Source organism: Hordeum vulgare, chromosome 5H (assembly GCF_904849725.1).
Source record: "Hordeum vulgare subsp. vulgare chromosome 5H, MorexV3_pseudomolecules_assembly, whole genome shotgun sequence".
NCBI classification, from domain to species: domain Eukaryota; kingdom Viridiplantae; phylum Streptophyta; class Magnoliopsida; order Poales; family Poaceae; genus Hordeum; species Hordeum vulgare.
In genome coordinates, this window is record NC_058522.1 from 505,888,001 (window position 1) to 505,896,223 (window position 8,223).

Consider the following 8,223-nt stretch of genomic DNA (forward strand, 5'->3'; position numbering starts at 1 on the left):
GAAGATGACCCGCCGAATGAAGCTCACGGCAGTCACCGCGTCCAAGGTTTTGATGGGTTTAGCTTTGACCCATTTGGTGAACTTATCTACCACATCTAGCACGTGGATGAATCCACTCGTCCTAGTGCACAAAGGGCCGACCATGTCGAGGCCCCATACGGCAAATCGCCAAGTGAGCGGAATCCTTTTCATCATGGATGCAGGCTTGTGTGGTTGATTCTTGTAAAACTCGCATCCGACGGACGGGTCCACTGATACGTCTCCAACGTATCTATAATTTTTAATTGTTCCATGTTATTATATTATATGTTTTGGATGTTTTATATGCATTTGTATGTTATTTTATATTATTTTTGGGACTAACCTATTAATCTAGAGCCTAGTGCTAGTTTCTGTTTTTTCCACGTTTTTGAATATTTCAGATAAGGAATATTAAATGGAGTCCAAACGGCATAAAATCTCTGGAAAGATTTTTCTTGGACCAGAAGACATGCAACAGACTTGGACTAGGGGGTGTCGTGGGTATAAGTCTGACAGTAGATGTGTAGGGGACAAAAGGATGGGCAGAGCCTTAGCTACGGCGAGGTTGTATGAGTTCAGGCCCCTCTACGGTGGAGGTAATAGCCCTACGTCTCAGTGCTCTGGGAGCTTCTTGTCGAGTGGAATATGGAATACAGTGAATTGCTAACCCCTTGCACCAGTGGGGGAGGGCGGCTTATATAGAGTGCGCTGCCCTGCACAACGGTTCGGTGCACAGGGGTGGCGTAGTGGCGAATAAATGCCTACTTTACAGGTAACGTATGTCTTAAATGCTAATAAAGGCACATGGAAACGTACGACCGTTTCCCTCCTGGGGGGGTTACAATGCACAGACTGGAATCCAGTCGGTTAGTTTGATATACTCCGAATGCTCACCTCCGACTGGATGGTGGAGGGTCCGTTGCCGACTGGATGATGCGAAGTCCTTAGTTCAGTCGGAACTGACTAAGGGCCTTGTCCTTTACGAGGGGTAGTCCTAGGGTAGGACCTACATGACAGGCCTATGACCCTACCCTAGGACTATAACCCCATCATTAGTCCCCGAATGGATTGGGGTTGGAACGACGAAGCGATGCTTGAAGTATGCATCCGACTGGTATGGATGCGACTTTGGCGTTGCTTGCCTCGATCCATTTTATCTTCTCTAACCAATGATCCGAGTGGAAGTATTTGTGAAACAAACTGTCGGAAACCGAGTGCTTCCGTGGTATCATCTCACGTGACCAGTCAACTGACAGCGGCGGATTTTCCAGGATCCTCAAATTTCGGTTACCGTGCGCTCAGCGGGGATGACGACATCGCGCTCGAGTAGTACCTGACGCCTCGATCACCGCGCCTTCATCTTCTCCACTGATATCGCCGCGACCGGTCGGGGGATAAGATTTCGGGGCCACTTGCCAGTGACCCAGTCGGAACCTTACTTAAACCTCAGCGGCGAGGGTTTTTTCGTTACACTCGTCGGATATCTTGCACTTTCCTGCTCTGCTCCTCTCGCCACCTCCTGCGCATCTCAAGCTCCTTCCTCCTTCTTCTCCCCTGCGAATCCGCGCCCTCCGCCATGACCAAGGGGCAGACTAGCAAGCTAGAGGCGAAGAAGAAGAAGGGGAAGGCGGCGGTTCCTACTCAGCGGCGGCAGCGAACGCTCCCGGCGAGGTGGATCCAGGGGGATTTCCTCCCCTCCACGGTGACGGAGGAGAACCTGCTGGAGTTGGTGGAGCACGGGATGATCGCGCACAAATCATGGAGGTTGCCGGCGGAAGGCGAGATTGAGCCGGCGCCCCGGGAGGGGGAGCGCGTCTTGCTCCTCAGCCACGTGTACCGAGGTTTTTCTCTGCCACCACACCCCTTCTTCAAAGGTATCATGAACCACTTCGGGGCGCAGCTCCACCATTTTCCTGCCAATGCCATAGCTCATCTCTCTTCCTTTGTCGTATTGTGCGAGTGTTTCATTGGCTGTCCCCCCCATTGGGGGCTTTTCAAACATATCTTCTCTGCTAGATCCTAGACCATCAAACGGCTTAGCAAGTCGGATGACAAAACCCACCTTCTCCAACTCTGTGGAGGCTTAGGCTTTCAAAAGAAGAGTAAAAGTAGCTATCCTGCTCTGCAGTTGAGTGAATCTGTTAGGAACTGGCAGTCGACATGGTTCTACTGCTAGGACGTCGCTTGTCCGAATGCTTCCACTGGACTCCCTCCTTTTATCTTAGACCGACCAGCTCCTCCTAGGCAGCTCGCGCTTACGAAGGCGGAGAAAATCGAGATCCAGCCTCTGGTCGACGCGTTTGTAGAGGTCGTCCAAAAGGGAGTCACTGGCATAGATTTGCTGGAGGTTTTCCTGGGTCGGGTTATCCAGCCTTTGCAAGCTCGACACCATGCCATGTGGCATTACACAGGGCCTGAGGACTCCACTCGGACCAACGTCGAGTGCGTGACCGGGGAGATGGTGGCGTCGTGGGTCCTCAACATCACCGGCGCCTGCGAAAACCCTAGAGGATCTCGGCGAGTGAAGGCATTCCGGAAGGACAACCCTCCTCCAAACGTTGTGAGTACAACTTGCCGAGTGCACACAACTGTCTTAGATTTATTGCTTTCTTGAATCACTGTCTGACGTCTGATGTCGTCGACTGTATCTCATGCAGGAGTGGACTAACTGGTTTTCTCCCGTCTCGAACGGGAATCCGGCCGAGGAGGAAGAAGGCAGCCAGGAGGGTAGCGTGGAGAGCGGCGAGTACGTCTCTCACAGCGGGGAGATGGAAGAGGAGTCCGCAGAAGAAGAAGAGGCAGATGAGGAGCAGAACTCGTCGCCTCCGCAGCCAGAGCCTCGGACTAAGCACCGTCATGAACCAGTGGCTCCTTCAGCTCCTCCAGCGTCCTCGAGTGCGCCGCCAGCTCCTCCAACTACTCTTGTGGCACCGAGTGCCTCGCCGGCCGTTCCCGTGGCTCCGAGCGTTCGGAGCACAAAGAGGACCGGGGATTCTGCCGTTGAGCCCGCGGGCCAACCCTCCAAAGCAGCAAAACCGAGTGGATCTAAACCTCGGAAGGCCTTGTCGTGGATGAGGGTCACGGTTCCCGTCACCTCAACGTAAGTGCATTGTCCTTCTATCTTCCTTCAGTACTTGATTGAACTCCTGCTTATTGGTCGAATGTATTTTACTCGACAGAGTTGCAACCTCTGCCACCTCTCCGACACGCCAGGGGGATGACCCCATGGACATGGACAACGTTGCCACATCCCAGCCAGGTGCGTCGTAGTGACTCCGAAAGCTTACGTTATTGCGTCACCAATTCTGTCTTTGGTCTTGCCTTTTTCCTGTGGTCTCACGCCGTGGGAGCTGCCAAGGGAGCCATGGTGCAGGCGGAGCTGATGGCGGGAGAGGCCAAGAAGGCGTACGACTCCATCGCGTCCCTGTACCAGCGAAGCTTGGAACTGCGGGACGATATCCGAGTAAGTGGGCCAGTAAGTATTTACTTTTCTCTTGTAACCCAGTGGGTGTGCTTGGATGTCGTATGATTTTTGCAATGGGTTCACTCTTAGTGAACCCAGTGGGTGTAGTCCCCGAGACTTCTGTCGAGTGCTTGCACCGGCAGTTGTCTTTATACACATTTTTTGTTGACTTGAGCAGATCAAAAATTAATCTGTTCGAATGCTGACAGTTGGGGCACTCGGAGTGCACCTACTGAATGAGTCCCCGAGAGTAATTTTACTCAGGTCGGGTAGTAGTAGCCTCATAGGCTTAGGTGTTGTTGTTGGAATTATGCCCTAGACGCAATAATAAATATAGTTATTATTATAATTCCTGTATCAAGATAATCGTTTATTATCCATGCTATAATTGTATTGAATGAAGACTCATTTACATGTGTGGATACATAGACAAAACACCGTCCCTAGCAAGCCTCTACTTGGCTAGCCAGTTGATCAAAGATAGTCAGTGTCTTCTGATTATGAACAAGGTGTTTTTACTTGATAACTGGATCACGTCATTAGGAGAATCACGTGATGGACTAGACCCAAACTAATAGACGTAGCATGTTGATCGTGTCATTTTGTTGCTACTGTTTTCTGCGTGTCAAGTATTTATTCCTATGACCATGAGATCATCTAACTCACTGACACCGAAGGAATGCTTTGTGTGTATCAAACGTCGCAACGTAACTGGGTGACTATAAAGATGCTCTACAGGTATCTGCAAAGGTGTTAGTTGAGTTAGTATGGATCAAGACTGGGATTTGTCACTCCGTGTGAACGGAGAGGTATCTCGGGGCCCACTCGGTAATACAACATCACACACAAGCCTTGCAAGCAATGTAACTTAGTGTAAGTTGCGGGATCTTGTATTACGGAACGAGTAAAGAGACTTGCCGGTAAACGAGATTGAAATAGGTATACGGATACTGACGATCGAATCTCGGGCAAGTAACATACCGAAGGACAAAGGGAATGACATACGGGATTATATGAATCCTTGGCACTGAGGTTCAAACGATAAGATCTTCGTAGAATATGTAGGATCCAATATGGGCATCCAGGTCCCGCTATTGGATATTGACCGAGGAATCTCTCGGGTCATGTCTACATAGTTCTCGAACCCGCAGGGTCTGCACACTTAAGGTTCGACGTTGTTTTATGCGTATTTGAGTTATATGGTTGGTTACCGAATGTTGTTCGGAGTCCCGGATGAGATCACGGACGTCACGAGGGTTTCCGGAATAGTCCGGAAACGAAGATTGATATATAGGATGACATCATTTGATTACCGGAAGGTTTTCGGAGTTACCGGGAATGTACCGGGAATGACGAATGGGTTCCGGGAGTTCACCGGGGGGGCAACCCACCCCGGGGAAGCCCATAGGCCTTGAGGGTGGCACACCAGCCCTTAGTGGGCTGGTGGGACAGCCCAAAAGGGCTCTATGCGCCAAGAAGAGAAAATCAAGAGAGAAAGAAAAAAGGAGGAGGTGGGAAGGAAGGGGACTCCCTCCCACCAAACCAAGTCCAACTCGGTTTGGGGGGGGGAGTCCTCCCCCCTTGGACTCGGCCGACCCCCTTGGGGCTCCTTGAGCCCCAAGGCAAGGTCCCCTCCCTCCCACCTATATATACGGAGGTTTTGGGGCTGATTTGAGACGACTTTTCCACAGCAGCCCGACCACATACCTCCACGGTTTTTCCTCTAGATCGCGTTTCTGCGGACCTCGGGCGGAGCCCTGTTGAGACAAGGTCATCACCAACCTCCGGAGCGCCGTCACGCTGCCGGAGAACTCTTCTACCTCTCCGTCTCTCTTGCTGGATCAAGAAGGCCGAGATCATCGTCGAGCTATACGTGTGCTGAACGCGGAGGTGCCGTCCGTTCGGTACTAGATCGTGGGACTGATCGCGGGATTGTTCGTGGGGTGGATCGAGGGACGTGAGGACGTTCCACTACATAAACCGCGTTCACTAACGCTTCTGCTGTACGATCTACAAGGGTACGTAGATCACTCATCCCCTCTTGTAGATGGACATCACCATGATAGGTCTTCGTGCGCGTAGGAAATTTTTGTTTCCCATGCGACGTTCCCAACAGTGGCATCATGAGCTAGGTTCATGCGTAGATGTCTTCTCGAGTAGAACACAAAAGTTTTTGTGGGCGGTGATGTGAGTTTTGCTGCCCTCCTTAGTCTTTTCTTGATTCCTCGGTATTGTTGGATTGAAGTGGCTTGGACCGACATTACTCGTACGCTTACGAGAGACTGGTTTCATCGTTACGAGTAACTCCGTTGCTCAAAGATGACTGGCAAGTGTCGGTTTCTCCAACTTTAGTTGAATCGGATTAGACCGAGGAGGTCCTTGGATGAGGTTAAATAGCAACTCATATATCTCCGTTGTGGTGTTTGCGTAAGTAAGATGCGATCCTACTAGATACCCATGGTCACCACGTAAAACATGCAACAACAAAATTAGAGGACGTCTAACTTGTTTTTGCAGGGTATGCTTGTGATGTGATATGGCCAATGATGTGATGTGATATATTGGATGTATGAGATGATCATGTTGTAATAGAAATATCGACTTGCACGTCGATGGTACGGCAACCGGCAGGAGCCATAGGGTTGTCTTTATACTAACGTGTGTGCTTGCAGATGCGTTTACTATTTTGCTAGGATGTAGCTTTAGTAGTAATAGCATGAGTAGCACGACAACCCCGATGGCAACACGTTGATGGAGATCATGGTGTGGCGCCGGTGACAAGAAGATCGTGCCGGTGCTTTGGTGATGGAGATCAAGAAACACGCAATGATGGCCATATCATGTCACTTATGAATAGCATGTGATGTTAATCCTTTTATGCACCTTATTTTTCTTAGAACGACGGTAGCATTATGAGGTGATCTCTCACTAAAATTTCAAGACGAAATTGTATTCTCCCCGACTGTGCACCGTTGCTACAGTTTGTCGTTTCAAGACACCGCGTGATGATCGGGTGTGATAGACTCAACGTTCACATACAACGGGTGCAAAACAGTTGCGCACGCGGAACACTCGGGTTAAGCTTGACGAGCCTAGCATGTGCAGACATGGCCTCGGAACACATGAGACTGAAAGGTCGATCATGAATCATATATATGATATGATTAGCATAGGGATGCTTACCACTAAAACTATACTCAACTCACGTGATGATCGGACTTGAGCTAGTGTAAGTGGATCATGAACCACTCAAATGACTAGAGAGATGTACTTTTTGAGTGGGAGTTTAGCGAATAATTTGATTAAGTTAAACTCTAATTATCTTGAACATAGTCTAAGTCCACTTTGAATATATTTGTGTTGTAGATCATGGCTCACGCGACAGTCATCCTGAATTTTAATACGTTCCTAGAGAAAGCAAAGTTGAAAGATGATGGAAGCAACTTTGTAGACTCGGCTCATAATCTTAAGCTAATCTTACAAGCTGGGAAGAAGGATTATGTCCTTAATGCTGCGTTAGGAGATGAACCACCCGCTACAGCTGATCAGGATGTTAAGAATGCTTGGTTAGCACGTAAGGAGGACTACTCAATAGTTCAATGTGCAGTCTTCTATGGCTTAGAACCGGGACTTCAACGTCGCTTTGAGCGTCATGGAGCATTTGAGATGTTCCAGGAGTTGGAGTTTATCTTTCAGAAGAACGCCCGGATCGAGAGGTATCAGACCTCCGATAAATTCTATGCTTGCAAGATGGAGGAAAACTCATCTGTCAGTGAACATGTGCTCAAAATGTGTGGGTACTCAAACCGTCTAGCTGAGCTGGGGATTGAACTCCCGCAAGAAGCTATCACTGACAGAATCCTTCAATCACTGCCGCCAAGCTATAAAGGCTTTGTGTTGAACTACAACATGCAAGGGATGAACAAGTCTCCCGGCGAGTTGTTTGCGATGCTGAAAGTCGTAGAGTCTGAACTCCGTAAAGAGCATCAAGTGTTGATGGTGAATAAGACCACTAGTTTCAAGAGAAACGGCAAAGGCAAGAAGGGCAATTCGAAGAAGTGCGGCAAGCCTGTTGCCAATCCGACGAAGAAACCCAAAGCTGGACCTAAGCCGGAAACGGAGTGTTACTATTGCAAGGGTATGGGTCACTGGAAGCGCAATTGCCCCAAGTATCTGGCAGATAAGAAGGCGGGCAAAGAAAAATCAGGTATATTTGATATACATGTTATTGATGTGTACTTAACCGGCTCTCGTAGTAGTGCCTGGGTATTCGATACCGGTTCTGTTGCTCATATTTGCAACTCGAAACAGGAACTGCGGAATAGGCGAAGGCTGGCGAAAGATGAAGTGACGATGCGCGTAGGAAATGGTTCCAAGGTTGATGCAATCGCCGTCGGCACAGTGTCACTTCAGTTGCCGTCAGGATTAGTGATGAACTTAAATCATTGTTATTTAGTGCCTGCGTTGAGCATGAACATTATATCTGGATCTTGTTTATTGCGAGACGGTTACTCTTTTAAGTCAGAGAATAATGGTTGTTCTATTTCTATGAGTAACATCTTTTATGGTCATGCACCGAATGTGAGAGGATTGTTCATATTGAATCTTGATAACGATACGCATATACATAGCACTGAGACCAAAAGAGTTAGAGTTAACAATGATAGCGCCATATTTTTGTGGCACTGCCGCTTAGGTCATATTGGTGTAAAGCGCATGAAGAAACTCCATGCTGATGG